The sequence below is a fragment of the Neovison vison genome, chromosome 10 (genome assembly GCF_020171115.1).
Source record: "Neovison vison isolate M4711 chromosome 10, ASM_NN_V1, whole genome shotgun sequence".
Lineage (NCBI taxonomy): Eukaryota > Metazoa > Chordata > Mammalia > Carnivora > Mustelidae > Neogale > Neogale vison.
In genome coordinates, this window is record NC_058100.1 from 35,657,533 (window position 1) to 35,675,887 (window position 18,355).

The following is an 18,355-nucleotide window of genomic DNA, read 5'->3' on the forward strand; positions in this document are numbered from 1 at the left end:
CTCCTTTTACATCTCAGCATGTACACCACCTCCTCAAAGACTCTCTCACTGATTTCCCCCAGAGTGAGGTCATCTACCCCCTCATGTATACTCATAGTACCTGTGCTAATTCCATCATAACAGCTGCCATGTAGCATGGGACTTGCCTGTGCAGTTGTCTGGTGGCTTGTTACTACAATATGAATTAGCTCCTCAAGAAGGGGAACTGTGTCTTACTGACCTGTGAGCCCCAGTTACTGACTGTGAGCCACTCATTCAGTGATTGCTAAATAAATAGCTAAATGGACAAACAAATGGATGGACTTGTCTAAAGAGAAGCTTGAAGAATTCTGGGTGAATGGAATCTGCCTTGCCCCTTTTGCCTTTTGGGTGGTTTCTTAACCTTTTTCTCAAAAGGGTTATGTTAGAGATCTCTTGTGGTGAGGTGGTGTTAACTCCTTTTATTTTTATTTTTTAAATTTCTTCCAGGTCAGAAGATTCCCAGGGAATACTGACAGTAAAGTCCCCAAGCTGAGCAAGGAAAAGGACATCATTGATGCATTTAGTTTCTCACGCTTGAGACTGAAAGTTGCCCTATTTTTCAATTGGTAGGTTGGCTGGGAAATTTTAAAATCTTATCCAAACCTCACTCTTGGCATTCCTGGCCTTAACATGAAATGTTATACAGCTCCTATCTCCTTGGACAGTGAATTCACTGGAAGTGGCATCACATTCTTGTGTTGGAGATTGGTATGCAACATTCCTTCCACTCTTACCGTGCCTAAAAGAAAAGAAAAGAAAAAAAAAATCCGGTATTTTTTCATTGGCATGTACTCTCCTGTCAGCCATGGTCTTCCCAGAGGTTGCATTCTTCTTGTAGAAGTTTGGCATTCTTTCAGTTACGTTTGGCTGGTGAGTCACAGGGACCTAACGCAGTATACAGGGAATATACAGACCTGACATTGAACATATGGTCTTAAACACCTGGATTTATATTTTACAGTGTGACTAAAGGGGCTCAAGGCACATTCCAGTTAAAGGTACTTCTGCATTCCATTATGGGCAACTTTACACCACCTCCACGGAGAAAAATGAAATGGAGCTTGGGTCTTTCCCATTTATTCATACCTGATATCTCTTCCAAATTGACTTCCATGCAACATTTTCTCATATTTGAATGGTGGTGGATGGTAAATTACAGATTAAAGTTAACTCAACAGAAGGACAGTATACCAGCAAGAAAATGACATATACAGAAAGCTTATGATTCTGAAGCAATGAGTAATTTCTTGGGTGGCTTTTGGGCATTAGCTTCGTGATTTCAGTATCACCTCCACGAGTCCCATAAGTTATTTCAGAAAATAAACAAACCTTAGTATATATCTCCAGTTTTACTTCCTAGTTCTCCTTTTGGGCCTAGGAACTATCTGTCTTCCACTAAACTGTAAATTCCAGAAGAACAGAGGCCATGTTTATTTACCTGGAGTCTAGAACAGTGCTCAGTACTTTGTAGGCACTCATAAATAATTGATAAATGAACAAAACCAATGAATGGTTAGCATCTACTCAATTGGAAGAAAGCTCATAGAATTTCTTTTGAACCTCTATAGTTGTTCCACGGCAGGATTAAGGGGAGGCCCACAGACCTCTGCACACTTGGATTGGGACCCTCTTTAGGCCCCCAAGCTCTGTGCTGGATATTCCTTTTTAATCTCACCACTTCACACTGCCTGAGGACTAAATGCTGTGAGGCACTGTGGTCAGAACTGAGCTAACCCTCATGGTTTCCCACCTCTCTTCACCTCACACAGCTCTGTATATTCCTTAGTTGTACTCCATCACACATCACTTCCCAGTCAGATCCCCTAAATCCTTCTGGTCTTTGTTCTCACAGTCAAGCCTCAGGAAAGTCCCCTCCATACACAACCTCTTTCCCCATTACTCTCTTCATTAGCTTGTCCTAACTGAAATCCAGGTCGCCTCTGTAGACTCCACTTCTCCCAGAACTTTTCAAGTGAAGTTAATTTTTTTTCTCTTGCAACTCTGGTACCATGGTATTGGGGGTGAGATGTGTGTCCTGGATTCTCATTGTTTTTTTCCAAATACTATTAACCTTTCCATTAAAAATTGTTGGAACGGGGTACCTAGCTGGCTCAGTTGGTGGAGCATGTGACTCTTGATCTCAGTGTTGTGAGTTTGAGACCCATGTGAGGTATAGGTATTACTTAAAACAAACAAAAAAACAAACACCTTACAAATAGGGCGCCTGGGTGGCTCAGTGGGTTAAGCCGCTGCCTTCGGCTCAGGTCATGATCTCAGGGTCCTGGGATCGAGTCCCGCATCGGGCTCTCTGCTCAGCCGGGATCCTGCTTCCTCCTCTCTCTCTCTCTCTGCCTGCCTCTCTGCCTACTTGTGATCTCTCTCTGTCAAATAAATAAATAAAATCTTAAAAAAAAAAAAAGTTCAAGCTAGAAATTCCTTATTAAAAAAAAAAACCTTAAAAATAAATAAGTAAATAAATAAATAAATAAATCTTCTCAGAAAACACTTGTCATTTGGTTCTGTAAGCATCACCCACATGTCTTTAAGTTCTAAGTGTCCCCTGGTTGGTTGGTTTTTTTTTTTTTTTTTTTTTCAGTAAAAAGTTTAGTCTCTAGCTTACTCTGTTTTTCCCTACCTATTGTTCTTGCCAGAATGCCTCCATATCCCCAGAGATAGTCCATCCTAGAATCTAGGAGAGAAGACAGTGAAAGAAGAAACAAGTAATTGCATAGAACACAAGAGAATGTCAACTGAATATAGTGGTGTAGACATGGGAGAAGTTGGGAAGGTGCGTGCAGGAGAGGTACTCGAGTGTGGGGGACACAAACACTTCGGTGTAGCTCGAGGATTGATGTGAGAGAGAAGAAAAAAGAGAAGATTCTAGAAAGGTGGACAGTGGCCCAATCTTGGAGGATGTTAAATGTCGTGGTAAAGAGTTCAGACTTTATCCTGTATGCAATCAGGAGATTTTATGAAGTTTTTTTTTTTAAGTAGTAAAGTTTTTATTTAGGCAGTTCTGTCTGGTAAGGAGACTACTTAGGAAGTCCAGAAAGAGAGATGAGTCCTAAAATTAAGCAATGGGTGAGGGGGTGGAAATGGGAGTCTTCAAGTAAGTGTTAATGGAGATGAATTATTAGGTGTTGGTGACTAGTTGGATGGAGTAATTACCATGACTCATCTGAGTCAGGGCCTCTAAAGTGTTTGTGTGTGTGTGTGTGTGTGTGTGTGTGTGTGTGTGTTTAATTGACAGTATTAACTGGAAGGAACAATATTTAGTGTTTACGGAGCATGTATAATATGCCAATTACTTTTTAAAGAATTTTACCCCAATCTAATAGTACTAACAACTGTGTTAAGTAGATATTATTAGCCCTGTTTTACAGGTGAGAAACTGAGGCACAGAAAGCTCGAGTAACTTGTCCATGGTTTTACTACCAGTAAGGGGTAGAGCTGGCCATCAAACCCAGGCGATTGGCTCCAAAAACTCATATGTTAAACCACTAGGTTAACAAACTATTATTATTATTTCTATCTTAATACAGCTAGATTTCTTGAGTTAGTTTCCAGACATATTTTGGGGCCCTGAGAGTAAGGCACAGGACAGATGTGGGCTTGGGTTTTTTGTTTGCTTGTTAGTTTGTTGGAGGAAAGTGTAGATAAATGCTATCGAAGCAAGCAAGTCCGAGCGGGGTCTTGCAGCAAGGGCTGTGGTCGGATGAAAGCACAAATGACTAAAGGCAGAGAGTCTCAGGAAGGGAAGGCCAGGGCTCAGGAACAGGGAAGGCAGACTTCAAAGACAAAAAAAATATGACTTTACTGTGAGGGCCTTTTGGCCCCTCCAGCAATTTGGTGGGCAAAGCAAAGAATTGGTCCATTTGGTTGGGACTGATGTTAAATACCCTATGTATCTACATGCATACGGGAGACTTAGAGGAACACCTCGAATGCCAGTCACTTCTCTTGTTGCACACATGCGTAATGATCGCATCCTTCACGGATAGACAGTAGCATGTTAAAGACGTGCAGAAATGATCAGGGTTACAAATGCCTTAGATCATAAACTGTGATAATCTCCACACATTGCTGAGTTAGGAATGTTTCAGTCTTAGTTTCACACTATTTTCCATTCTACTTGCCAATAACAGGTTTAACGTAAGGCAGGAAGGACCTAGATAGATTAGATCACCTACTGCTTTGGGATGAAAATTGAAAAACATGAACCTCAGTGCATTCCTTGGAGGTCAGAAAGTCAGTACTTGTTGGAACAAAAGCAGAAGGGAATTCCCAAGATCTTGGCAGAAAATACATTTGCCCATCTGAAACTATAATTCTGGTGCTTGCAGCACTATATTTCACTCTGTTTTAAAGTATGGATATTGGGGTGCCTGGGTGGCTCAGTCATTAAGTGTCTGCCTTTGGCTCAGGTCATGATCCCAGGGTGCGGGGATCCAGCCCCACATCTGGCTACCTGCTCAGCAGGAAGCCTTCTTCTCTGTCTCCCAATCCCCCTGCTTGTGTTCCCTCTTTTGCTGTCTTTCTTTGTCAAGTAAATAAAATCTTAAAAAAATAATGCATGGGTATTATTTAGAATGAAAAGAAAGGATAAGCAGAATAATTAGCACCCAAACTAAAGAAACACGAGTTAGCAACTGAGATTATGCCTGGAAAGAAACAACGATCTGAGAAGCTGCTCTCCGGTTCATTGCCCTTTGCTCCTGGAAACCTGTTTCGAGAGCCAGAGCATGATAAGCAGATTTGCTGAGAAAGAACCACCAAACAGAGTCAGAAAACCATATTGGGGTTTAAATTTTAAAGTAATTCCTTTAACACACTGAAAAGTGCCAAATAAGAGGGAATTCTTTTTTGCTTGTTTGTTTGTAGGTGGGCACACCATTTCTTTCTTTCTTTCTTTTTCTTCTAATTCTAGTATCATTAACATGTAGTGTTATATTAGTTTTGGGTATACAATATAGTGGTTCAACAATTCTGTACATTACTCAGTGCTCTTCGGGATAAGTGTCCTCTTAAACTACTTCACCGGGCCCCCACCCACCTCCCTTCTGGTAGCATCAGTTTGTTCTCTGGTAGCATAGGTAAGAGTCTGTTTTTGATTTGTCTCTTTTCATCTTTATTTGTTTTATTTCTTAAATTCCACATATGAGTGAAATCATATGGTATTTGTCTTTCTGTGACTGACTTATTTCACTTAACATTACACCCTCTAGATCCATCTATATTGTTGCAAATGGCAAGATTTCATTCTTTTCAAATAAGAGGGAATTTTTGCCTTTCAGCCAACTATACTTAAAACATTAAAAGTCCAAGAAATCTGAAGTTGAGCTGCATAATTCTCCTCTTACTCTTGTATATCTGTATGTATATTGCACATAATATCTGATAGAGGATTTGGAACATCACTAAAGTGACAAAATCTTAATCCATATCTTCTAAATATGAGTCAACTGTCATAAACACATACTCCGTCTTAGTCTGGCCACAGAACCAAGATGAGGGGAAGGTCAGTGTAAGGTACCATGAAGCAGCTGAACTACCTGTGTACGACTGTGTTTACCTCTGAAGTTTATATCTTAAGACAGGCAATAATAAATTCAAATATATATAAAGGAAAATAACCAAAATGACCAGGGACTTGGAAATAATTTATAAAGGAAGCAGTGAAAGACAATGAGAACTCTTGGCCTCAAAGTTAAAAAAGAAAGAATTGATGTGATTCCATGATTGAAGAAATATCATGTGAGAAAAAGGAACAAGCTGGGCGCCTGGGTGGCTCAGTGGGTTGAGCTGCTGCCTTCGGCTCGGGTCATGATCTCAGGGTCCTGGGATCGAGTCCCGCATGGGGCTCTCTGCTCAGCAGGGAGCCTGCTTCTTCCTCTCTCTCTGCCTGCCTCTCTGCCTACTTGTGATCTCTCTCTGTCAAATAAATAAATAAAATCTTTAAAAAAAAAAAAAAGAAAAAAGAAAAAGGAACAAGCTTATTTTTGTTGGTCTATAGGGCAGATGTATGGTAGAAATTTTAGAGAGGCAGATTTAAACGCATGATTGAAAAGAGTAGTAATTCAAACTTTTCACTTGTGGAATGTGTTGTATTATGAGGTGATGGACTGGAAACAATCAAGGAAAAGCTGTCATGGATATTATAGGGGCTAGGACTTATCCACTGAGTACAAATCATACAGTTCTGGATCTCAAGTTCTGGAAACTTTTCCTTCAAACTACTTAACCCCAGGATAGCACTGTATAAAAGAGAGTGTGATGGCAGCTATGTAGGGATTGCTAATGTAAAGCAGGTGCCCCTATTTCCCAGAGAAGGTAAGATTTGACTTGCAACCTGAATGGCCAAAAAGGGGGTCAGCTATGTGATCATTGGGAGAGGACCCTTCTAGGCAAGAGAACAGCAAGTACAATCACTCATGAGGGTGGTAAGACTGTGGGGACCAGAGCCTAGTGAGTGTGGAAGGGGAGTATGGTGGGGACGAGGTAAGAAAGTGTGAGTGGACCAGATTGTGAAGACTTTTGTAGGCTATAAAAATAAATTTGCGTTTTGTTACCAGTGCATTTGAAGTCATTTAAGGAAGGAAGTAATACAGTGGGATTGTCCTTTTGAAAAAATCTTTCGGCTTCTGTTTAGCAAATGGATGGGAAGGAGGCAGATGAAGCCAGGAAAAGGGTTGTAGGCAATTGCTGGACACAGGTATGTAAAAATAAAAGTAAATCAAAATAGCTTAATGAACATGTTAGGTTAGTTGTTAACAAGATTTACCATACACTGTACTCATAGGATAAATAAATCCTCGCTGATGAATTATGTGTCTGGGATGGAAGCCAAGCCCCCCCACCGCCCCCACCCCATGAACTGTATTCTTTTTACTTGGCTCTTGGATAATGAAATGAATGGCAAACACTATGTATACATTCATATTTTGGAAGGCTCAGAGGGAGAATCACTGTCTTGTGAGAGAAGACAAGATGGGATGACTGCATGGAATCAAATTTCATGTGATTTTGAGTTTCAGATGTTAGGAGCTTCTTTCTCTTTCCTCTAGTCCAGTATTTCTCAATCTTGGCCATTCATTGGAACCACTCAAAGAGTTTTTAAAAATACTCATTCTTGGGTCCCATGCCCATACACAGGGATATGTGTATCCTCAATGGGCCGCTGTTCAACTACAAGAAAATCCACAAACACAGAGGAAGCAGAAGGCGTTGGTAGGAAATACAGTAGAAAGAGATTCAAGAGTTATAGGTCTCTTAAGTCCCCTGCTACTGATGCTGCTTATATTGGTGTAGTTATTTAATCTAAAGGTGGCTTCTGCCTTTTGTCCCAGCATTGCCTCCACTCCTCTGCACCCCTTCTAAAGGTTCTGTACTATCTGGTTGGCTTTGGGCTCCGTAGCAGAGGGTCTCACCTTCCATCTCGTGGATGCCCAGAGCAGTGGTTCTCAGTCTTTAGCTTGCATCAGCATCATCTCAAGGCCTATGAAAACAGATTGATGGACTCCATCCCCAGGGTTTCTCGCTCAGCAGGTGGAACTCATGGATCATTCATGTCTATTCTCAGGTGATGCCAGTGCTTCAGGTGTGGGAACGATGCTTAAAGACTCACTGACCTACGGGAACAGAGGGACAGATGAGGGATGAGAGAAGAGATGGTGGTGAGTAAAGCCGGCACCTACCTGCTGCGTTCGTGCAATAACCAGATAAACCCAAGTTAACTCGAACTTCGAGGCATCTTAAATGGAGAAAAAGTCAAAAGGAGGAATTAGAACTGAAAGGATGGAACATGAGGAAAGGCAGAACTACCTTCTGCTTGGAGATGGTGGCAAGGCTGGAAGCTTTGGGGTTCTGGAATGACTGCATGGAATCAAATTTCATGTGATTTTGAGTTTCAGATGTTAGGAGCTTCTTTCTCTTTCCTCTAGTCCAGTATTTCTCAATCTTGGCCATTCATTGGAACCACTCAAAGAGTTTTTAAAAATACTCATTCTTGAGTCCCATGCCCAGAAATTTCTGACTTAATTGGTCGAAGATATAGCTGGGCGTCACAATGTTTAATTGCTTTCCAGGTCATCGTGGAGCCAGCGTTCTAGCCTCTGCTTCCTTCTGGGTGTCATCACTAGCTTTCTATACCCTGAGGCCAAGTCTTCATTTTCCAGTGTGGAGCATGGTGGGCTGAGTAGAAGGGACAAGGGTGAATGGCTATTGGTGTTCACTGTTGCCAGTTTGAGAACAGAAAAGACTACCAGGAAGATAAGCTCAGGGGCAACTGGACAGCTGGGCTAAAAGTGGCTCCCAGTTAGTGGTTCTAGAGAGTGAGCTTTTTTTTTTTAAATATTAGGGAAGGGAGATCATTCTTTTTAACTTTGCAAATTAAAATTTAACAAAATCCTTATTATTTTATAAAAACGATAATAGCTTGTGATTCCTTTAAAAGTAATTAGTTTTTGGTCTTGATGGAGATTGTTTTAAGAAAAAAATTTCAATTGCTTTCAGAGGCCTTGTTTGCAGATGAACTTTTACCTTATTGTCATACTGAAGCAGGTTCGGCATATGCATTTGATTGTTGTTTCCGCCGTGACATCATTTTTTCCAGCCACCCATTTGGAACATTTATATATTGTTACCCCGTCCTTGTCAGATCTCTGGCTGCCTGAGACATGGAGGGGACAAGGGGAATTGTGAAGACCCACAGTACTCCGGGGCCCTGGCTACGGTTCGAGTACTTGCTAGAAATACACCAGGGAATAGAGTGAGTCATAGCCTTGCAAAGACATGTTCACCAGATAACCATCAGAAGGATTTCCTGTTTGCCTCTGAGGGACACAAATAATATTTTTTTCCCTCTGATTTTTCCCATTTATACTGCAAATAACTCCATAGATGATGTATCCTTTGACCCCTTTCCGAATGTTCTTGCTCTGCTCATTCAAATATAGAAGGAAAGATAGACCTCAGGGTCCTTGAGTGAATCTGTATCTTAATGGGTGAGTTTGATGACAAGAAAAATTTCCCCTAAGTGGAGAGAATTAGCAAATCTTCCACCTGGAGCATTTGGAACAGGGAAGACTTCTTTGTGCACGTGCCCCAGTACTGAAGTACATGCAGACAGTCAGCGGTAGACTAACTCTCTCCCCCCGGTGATTGTGATACATTTTGAAAAACATTGCTTTGGATAATGTTCACTTCTGGGCTTGATCATTGAACATACTGCAAATTGTAATGCCTAGCATATAGAAAAGAAGAGCTAAAATTTATAGTAGAAATGACTTGTGTATTTGGTAGAAGACAGTTGCAGATGGGGGGAAAAGAGGAGAGAAGGGGCACACTGAGATCAACAGAAGAATAATTTTAAAAAAATATTTTATTTACTTATTTGAGAGGGAGAGCACGAGTTGGGGAGTGGCGGAGAGAGAGGCAGATGCCACACTGAGCAGGGAGCCCAATGCAGGGCTTGATCCTAGGATCTCAAGATCATGACCTGAGCCAAGGACAGATGCTTAACCAACTGAGCCACCCAGGCACCCCACAGAAGAATAATTCTTTTTTTTTTTTAAAGATTTTATTTATTTATTTGACAGACAAAGACAGAGCAAGAGAGGGAACACAAGCGGGGGGTATGGGAGAGGGAGAAGCAGGCTTCCTGCTGAGAAGAGAGCTGGATGCAGGGCTTGCTCCCAGGACTCTGGGATCACGACCTGAACCAAAGGCAGACGCTCGATGGCTGAGCCACCCAGGTGCCCCTAGAAGAATAATTTTAAGGTGGATAGAGAACATAAGCATTCTGACACCCACAGATTAACATGCCATGAAGCCTAAGATCACTGATACACCTCGGTCCAACATGTCTCAGATATACATCCCATGTGTTGCTCTATTGTGGAAAAACCAGATGATTTAGAATGCTCTTGATTTTTTTAAATGAGAATCGTGTACCATAAATATCAGTTTTAAAGTGTACAATTAAATAGTGTTTAGTATATTCACAAAATTGTGTGAATATCAGTATTATAATTTCTGGATATTTATTATTGAAGTATAATTAATGTATAGTATCCTATTAGTTTCAGGTGTATATCATAGTGATTCAGTATTTTTATAAATTAGGAAATGATTCCCATGACAAGTCTAGTTACCATCTGTCACCATGGAAAGTTATTATAATATTATTAACTATATTACCTATGCTGTACATTACACCCACATGCCTCATTTACTTTATAAGGTTGTACATGCTAGTTCTCTTCACCTGTTTCATCTACTCCCAAACCCTCCCCTCTGGTAATATAAGAGTCTGTTTCTATTATCTCTTTTCTATTTATTTTGTTTTTAGATTACACATATAAGTGAAATCATATGGTATTTATCTTTGTCTGGCTTATTCTACTTAGCATTATACCCTCTAGGTCCATCCATGTTGTCACAAGTGGCAAGGTCTTATTCTTTTTTATGGCTGAATAATATTCCATTGTGTATATATTCTACATCTTCTTTACTCATTCATCTATGGATGAACACTCAAGTTGCTCCCATATCTTAGCTATTGTAAATAATTCTGTAATAAGCATAAGGATACTTATATTTCTTTGAATTGGTGCTTTTGTTTTCTTTGTATAGATACCCAGAAGTAGTATATTCCAGAATATTTTCATTACCCTTTAAAGAAATCTCCTAAACATTAGCAGTCACTCCACAATTCTCTCCTCCCCTCAATCCTTGGAACCACAAACAGACATTCTGTCTTTATAAATTTGTTTATTGTGGAAATATATAAATAGAACTGTACATGTGAGGCCTCTTAACACTGGCTTCTTTCACTTAGCATGTTGCAGGATGTATCAATATTTCATTCCTTTTTTGTGGCTAATATTTCACTCTAGGGATATACCACATTTTATTTATTCATTTATCAGTTGATGGACATTTGGCTTCTCTCCACAATTATCTATTATGAATAATGTTGCGATGAATATTTGTACATGCATTTTTAAAATTTTATCAATTTATTTATTTTCAGAAAAACAGTATTCATTATTTTTTCACCACACCCAGTGCTCCATGCAATCCGTGCCCTCTATAATACCCACCACCTGGTACCCCAACCTCCCACCCCCCCGCTGCTTCAATGTACATGCATTTTTGTGTGAATATGTGTTTTCATTTCTCTTGGGTATATACTACAAGTGAAATTGCAGGCTCATATGGTTATTCTATGTTGAAACTTTTGAGGAACTGACAGATTATTTTCCAAAGTGGTTGCACACTTTACATTTCCCCAGAAATCTGTGAAATTTACAAATTTCCTACATCTTTGCAAACATTTGCCATTGTCTTTCTTTTAAATTATGGCCATCCTAATGAGTGTGAACCAGCTGCTAATTAAGGTTTTGACTTGCATTTCTCTGAGGACAGATGATATTGAGCTCATTGACCATTTGGGTATCTTTGTTAGCGAAATGTCTATTCGATGTCTTTTCCATTCTAAAATTGGATTGTTGTAGGTGTTCTTTTTATATTCTGAATACGCAGGTCCCTTATCATATGTTATCTGTAAATATTTCTCCTCATTTTGTGGGTTGTACTTTCATTTTTTAAAATATTTTATTTATTTATTTGACAGACAAAGATCACAAGTAGGCACAGAGGCAGGCAGAGAGAGAGAGAGGAGGAAGCAGGCTCCCTGCTAAGTAGAGAGCCTAATGCAGGGCTCGATCCCAGAACCCTGGGATCATGACCTGAGCCGAAGGCAGAGGCTTTAACCCACTGAGCCACCCAGGTGCCCATTGTGGGTTGTACTTTCAATTTCTTGTTAGTAATATTGGTAGAACAAAGGCTTTTAATTTTGTTGTAGTCCGTTTTATCCTAAAACCTGTGGTTTTAATGTTGTAGCTAAGAAATTGCTTTTCTTCGAAGAATTTTACCATTTTACCTCTAACATGTGACTCTGTGATCCACTTTGAATTAATTTTTAATGTATAGTGTAAATTAGAGGTTCAACTTCATTCTTTTGCATCTGAATATCCACTTGTCCCAGCACCATCTTTCAGAAAGACTATTATCTCCCCACTCAGTTATCATCCAACACTTGCTGAAAATCAGTAGACCATAATGTATAGACTTTTATATCTGGGCTCTTTGCATTTCTATATAAATTTTAGAATCATCTTGTCAATTTATGCAAAAAAAAAAAAAAAAGAAAAGGCAGCTGGAATTTTACCAATGCTGCTCTCCTCTTTGCTTCCACATCTCTCTGATGCTTTTAAAATGGCTTTTTTGGTAATGTATCCAGTATTTCTTAATTGTTACTGGGTGGGGGTGATTATCCTGTCTTGACCTCCTGTGTCCTTCTTGGAAGTAAAAGTTTTCTCGACTCATTTTTCACATGAATTGGTAGCTCTCGTGTGCAATGATCTACGGTCTAGGAAAGTTTGCATTTAAAATATAAATATGAATATAAATATGTCCTATATTTAAGTCATGTGTTTTCAACTAGGATGTGGAAAATGTGTCCTTTCTTCATTTTCCTTTTATAGGCAAGCTTTTGTCTTATTGGTTTTTTGTTTTTGTTTTTGTTTTTTTCCTGAGAGACATAGACATGACTGATACCTCTTTACTTAGAAATATATGATTTAATCATGCCTCACTTTTGTGTTCTTTGGGTCATAAAATATATATTCGTTTGGCCATCTGACATGATCTGTTTTTTTCTCTCAGTAGGAACAAGAAGCTAGAGGAAATGAATGTTTGAAAGAGGAGTACTCTCTAGTTTCAGGCTTTGAATGTCGTTTTAATTTTGAGTGTAAGATTTCTCATACCCTGGGTTTCCTTCCATTTTTCCCCCATGAGAGAATTACAATTAAACAGCGAACTTTGCATGTTGCCACTTAATGTGTAGAGAGTATAAAGTGTGCTTGGTGTCAGTGAGTGCTTCTATCCATCTGATCACCCTCAAACATATTTTTAGGAATGCTGAGTTCTGGAAAGCCTAACAAAAAAAACCAAAACCAAAAAACCTCTCAGTTACTTTATTTTCTTAAATAAGATTTATTTACTTATTTGAGGGGGAAAGGGGGAGAGGGAACAAGACAATCTCGAGCAGACTCCACACAGAGCATGGAACCCAGTGAGAGACTCAGTCTCATGTCCCAAGATCATGAGCTAAGATGAAGTCAAGGGTCAGATGCTTAATCAACTGAGCCACCCAGGTTATTTCCTACTATAATTTTTATTTGAGCTTCACTTTGGAGTACAGATACTTTCCCCACAATTTCCCTAATAATATCAAATATGGGTAATGTATCTAATCAATGGGGTTATTAATTTATTAAATTATTTTCAATTCATTTATTCATTCACACATGCATCCTTTATTTCAACAAATATTTATTGAATTCCAGACACTGAGTGATTCAAAGATAAGATTCCAGACACTGCAACTCAAAGATAAGTAAAATTTATTTTTAGATTATACCTTAAGGAGCTCAAAATTTAGTGGGGATAGGAGGGAATAGACACCAAAACATGTAATTTTAAAATAATGTAATCTGAGTAATATATAGAATTGTTAAATCACAGTATTGTACACCTGAAACTAATTTAACACTCTGTGTTAACTATGCTGGAATTAAAATAAACTTAGAGAATATATTCAAATAAAAAATAGTGTAATAAAGTCAATAATAGTATAAGGTGCTGTGGATCCCTGATGAGAAACAGGAGAAAAATAGAATGATGAGGCAATAGGACACGAAAGGGAACTTTTGATGTAGATTAAGGAAATAGAAACAAGAAAGAAAGAACCAGAATATTCTTTGGGCTAGAACTTAGGGGGAGGTATTCTGTTCTCAATGGCTATCTGGTCAAGTCTAGGTAATAGAGAAAAGGAGATCCAACCATCATTTTGTCGCCTACTTCACAAAGTTGTCCTGGCCCCATTCAGTGGTCAGGTTTCTCTTTTACTTTGACCACGTCTTTCCCAATGCAGTCACAAATTCTCTGATGCAGGGCATTTCCTATCTGTAGCAATGCTTGGTTTATGATTGGCAGTCAATCATTATATTCAAAAAGAAGGCAGAAGGAAGGCTCCCCTCTTTGCTGAAACGAAGTATTCCACTTTTACATTGTTGTCCTCCGTGGGTGTTGTTTCCTTCCTGCCACTAGAGGGAAATGACAGCACTTTTAAAATTTTTCTATAACCAGAGGAAAACTTCCTAAAGAAAAAGTCCTGCCCCCATCCAGCTAGAGGCTATTTCTCCTGAAGAGCATTTAGCATGAATCATATTTTCACATTTCATCCAGCTCGGCTCTTAAATAAGTAAGGCAGCGTCTTAGTACTGTGAAATAGCATAAAATAACGCAGCTCTGTTTTGATAGTTATCATTATTTTCTCTCTTTAGTCCTTAGGAACCAAATCCTCTTATAGTTGCTTCTTCTACTCAAACACATGTGTGCATACACACACACACACACACACACACACACCCCATATCACAGAGTAGCAAGAAGGTATTTCTTCCCATTGTGCGTTAACCTTTTTTCAAATACAAGACTGGGAACTCTGCGGAAAAAAAATGAACATACTCTTTCCCATATTTACTTAAAATGAACAGGTTTTAAAGTATATCAACCTAAGTTTTGAGATTGCGTAGTCAGCATTCTCTAGAGAGAAACAGAACAAACAGGAGCTGTGGGCACGTGTGTGCATGTGTGTGTGTCTACATAAAACAAGAAATTGCTTCACGTGATTATAGAGGCTGAGAAGTCCCAAGGAGCTGCAGGTGACAAGTTGGAGACCCAGGAGAGCCAATGGTTGAAGTTTCAGTCTGAAGCTGGCAGGCTCAAAACTTGAGAAGAGTGATATTTCAGTTGAGTCCAAAAGGTGGTGAAGGCCACTGTCCCAGCTCAAAGCAGTCAGGCAGGAGGAGTTTCCTCCTCAAGGAAGGGTCAACCTATTGTTTTCAGGTTTCCCATTGGATGAGGAATACCAACATTAGAGAAGGCAGCCTCCTGGCCAACAGACACATGAAAAGATGCTCATCCTCAGGGAATATGCAAATCAAAACTACAATGAGAGATCACCTCATACCTGTCAGAATGGCTAAAATAAAAAACATAAGAGACCAGTGTTGACAAGGATGTGGAGAAAAAGGAACCCTTGGGCACGGTCGGTAGGAATGCAAACTTGTGCAGTCCATGTGGAAAACACTATGGAGGTTCCTCAAAAAATTAAAAGTAGAACTCCCTATGATCCAGTATTCATACTACTCCATATTTACCCCCAGAAATACCAATTCAAAGGAATGTATGCACTCCTGTGCTTATAGCAGCATTATTTATAATAGCCAAATTATCAAATCAGCCCAAGTGTCTGTCAATAGATGAATAAAGAAAATGTTTTTTATATATATAAGTATATATATTAGTCAGCCATTAAAAACAAAAGAATGAAACCTTGCCATTTGCGATGACGTGGATGGAGGTAGAGGGTACAATGTTAAGTAAAATAAGTCAGAGAAAGACAAATACCATATGATTTAATTCATATAGGGAGTTTAAGAAACAAAGCAAATGAACAAAGAAAAAGAGAGATCCAAACCAAGAAATAGATTCTTCGCAAACAAACTGATGGTTATCCAGTGTGAGGTGGGTGGGATTCATCACTTATGTATAACACCCAGTACTCATCAAAATGGCTGAAAAAGGTGGTGAGGATCAAGGAGGGCCCTTGGGAGGAGCACTGGCTGTTCTGTGGGAGTTTTGAACCACTGTATTGTACATCGGAAACTAATAACACTGTATGTTAACTATACTGGAATTAAAACAAGAAGAGAGAGCGAGCAAGGGGAGGGGCAAAGGGAAAGGGCACCCAGTGCTCATCACAAGTGCCCTCCTTCAAGCAGATTCCCACCAAGCTCAGAACTAGACACGGGGCTCAACCCCATGACCTTGGGATCATGACCTGAGCCAAAATCGAGTTGGACGCTCGACCAACAGAGCCACTCAGGTGCCCCTGGGCCCGTTTTCTAATCCATAGACCCGGCTCAGTGCCTACCACTAACTGGATTTCTGTTAGGCACGAATTATATAATTTACATAAAATTCTAATACAGTTCCTTTCTCTAATGTTCCAAAATATGCACTCCTTTGGCCAAGCTACATTGGACATTATCCAAATAGGTTGTACAGATTTCCCATGGCACCCAGTTCAAACTCAGGTTTCTGAGAGTCTATTAAAGTCTGAAGGATTCTCCATTAGCTTCCCAGGAAGAGACTAACTCAGTAAACAGCAAGGACCAGAAAACTGGAAACTGGGGTAGAATCCTCTTTGTCTCTTAACAGTGTTTTGTCCTTCCTTACCTATCCTGGCTGCTATTGGTTGGTCTCTCACAACTACAAGGTCCTTCATTTTACAACTTGGTGATTTTTTTTTTCAGGATCTAGTTTTCCAGATGGAAATTCCCAAATTTAGAGGTGTCATCATTTCCTATTATTGGCTCCTTTTTTTTTGGCGTGAATTTGGCCTGAATCTTAATATGCAAAATTAATTGAAGCTTATCTAAAAACTGAATCTTTGAAACTTGGTGCAACCTGCCCCTGTTTTTTAATTTCTGAAAATGCCTTAGTGTATTGCAACATTATTGGAATCCACAGTTTTGGAATCTCAACCAAAGATGGTCTCTCACTATTCTGTATAATGAAGTGATGGCCAGCTTTTAGGAAGCAAGAAAAATACATGTCAACAATGAATTATTAATAACACTCTTAATCATAGGCAATAAATTGGATTGCTAACGTTTCAGATGGTGTATTCATAAGGGCAATTTTTCTTTTATTAATTATTATGGGGTTTCTGATTATTTTGACATTATTTGCACAGAAATATTTTCCTGTCTTGCTGTTTCTGTTTTCCTTATTTGATCTAGAAGTGAGAATTGACTTCTAATTAGGCAATTTCTACTAGGAATCTATGGGGAAATCTATATTTGGGCAGTGGGAGTAGCATTATGTTCTTGTTTACCTGAATGGGGTCGATGTATTATTTATTTATTTATTCATTTGTTTATTTGTTATTTAAGTTCACATATAATGTGACTACATATAATGTAGTATTGGTTTCAGGAGTATAAGGGATTCATCACTTACGTATAACACCCAGTACTCATCACAACAAGTGCCCTCCTTAATGTTCATTTACCCTTTCCCCCTCAGATACCTCCCCTCCAGCAGCCCTGTTTGTTCTCTATAGTTGAGAGTCTCTTAGTTTGCCTCCCTTTCTGTTTTTGTCTTATTTTATTTTTCTTTCCTGTCCCCTTTGTTTATCTGTTTTCTTAAATTCCACATATGAGTGAAATCATATGGTATTTGTCTTTCTCTGACTGACTTAATTCACTTAGCATAATTACCTCTAATAGCAAAATGGCAAGATTTTATACTTTTTGATGGCTGAGTAATTTTTACACACACACACACACACACACACCTTTATCCATTCATCAGTCAACGGACATTTGGGCTTTCTGGGGTTGCTGTATCTTGATCCCAGGGTATATATCTGGCAAGTCCACAGCAAAACAAACTTCGAAAAGTGGATGCACTTTGGAAGCTGGCCTCGAATTGGGCTCTAACGTAGAGGTAGTAAGATATACAAAGAGCCCAGCCTTCTTCAAACAACAGCAGAGTGTTTAAATACAGTTGGTCCTTGTAGTGGGAATCAGATGGATCTACTAAGGCTACTAAGGTGATAACTGTCTTAGGTCAAGTTCCCTAGAAGAGGACCCTGAGATAGATTCTCATGAAGGCAGTCTGTTGAAGAAATGCTCTCAAGAGAGGGGAAGGGAGGAGAGGGGAAGATAGGGAAAGAAAGTAAGGATATGATCTCAGCTGAAGCTAGCTTCTGCCTGAGTCCCACAGGGAGTTAAACCACAGGTAGTCCCACTTTGAGAAAGGGAGCCAGTACTGAATGTGCCCTGTCTGCCAGTCATTGGTGGCTGACTGCTTGAGGGCAGGGGCTTCTCTTAGATAGCAGTTCTCTGGAGAAGGGGCAGCTGTGTGCCCTCTGTGGTGATGCTCATTGCTGTGGGGGATGGGAGTGCCTACTCAAAGAAAAGGATCTGGGCAGGGTAACAACAACATCCACTACAGTGATTTCTTTCTCTTTTCATACCATCTTATGAGTTAAGGGGAGAAAAAAAGTAGGTCAGTTTTCTTGCTTTCATTTAAGGAATTAAAATAACAGTTTGAATAAATGCTTTTTTAAGTTGTTGGGCAGAGAAAGTCTTAGCTTTCAACTGCAGTTGGAATCTTCTGATTTGCTAGTAAT

General features: G+C 39.5%; 1 long non-coding RNA gene across 2 annotated transcripts in view; it reads left to right on the plus strand.

Annotated features, from left to right (window-relative positions):
- The window catches only part of LOC122918503, a 487,166-nt gene that overhangs the window by 158,162 nt on the left and 310,649 nt on the right, over positions 1–18,355 (plus strand). The window contains exons 1-2 of one of the 2 annotated variants that reach the window (XR_006386621.1): positions 477–587; positions 7,601–7,694. This is a non-coding gene — a long non-coding RNA (uncharacterized LOC122918503). Of the gene's footprint in view, positions 1–476; positions 588–7,600; positions 7,695–18,355 lie in introns of those variants that run through there. The other variant, XR_006386620.1, reaches the window with a different exon arrangement.